Here is a 723-nt window from a genome sequence, read left to right on the forward strand (position 1 = left end):
CACAATAAACCGTGGAAAATTCTGAAAGAGATGGGAATAACAGACCACCTGACCTGCCTCTTGAGAAACCTATATGCAGGTCAGAAAGCAACAGTTAAAACTGGACATGGAACAACAGACTGGTTCCAAATAGGAAAAGGAGTACGTCAAGGCTATATATTGTCACCCTGCTTATTTAACTTATATGCAGAGGACATCATGAGAAACGTCGGGCTGGAAGAAACACAAGCTGGAATAAAGATTGCCAGGAGAAATATCAATAACCTGAGACATGCAGATGACACCACCCTTATGGCAGAGAGTGAAGAGGAACTAAAAAGCCTGTTGATGAAAGTGAAAGAGGAGAGTGAAAAAGTTGGCTTAAAACTCAACATTCAGAAAATGAAGATCATGGCATCTGGTCCCATCACTTCATGGGAAATAGATGGGAAAACAGTGGAAACAGTGTCAGACTTTATTTTTTGGGGCTCCAAAATCACTGCAGATGGTGACTGCAGCCATGAAATTAAAAGACACTTACTCCTTGGAAGGAAAGTTATGACCAACCTAGATAGCATATTGAAAAGCAGAGACATTCCTTTGTCAACAGAGGTCCGTCTAGTCAAGGCTATGGTTTTTCCAGTGGTCATGTATGGATGTGAGAGTTGGACTGTGAAGAAAGCTGAGCGCCGAAGAATTGATGCTTTTGAACTGTGGTGTTGGAGAACACTCTTGAGAGTCCCT

Source organism: Bison bison, unplaced genomic scaffold (genome assembly GCF_000754665.1).
Source record: "Bison bison bison isolate TAMUID 2011002044 unplaced genomic scaffold, Bison_UMD1.0 scf7180017864473, whole genome shotgun sequence".
Taxonomy (NCBI): Eukaryota; Metazoa; Chordata; class Mammalia; order Artiodactyla; family Bovidae; genus Bison; species Bison bison.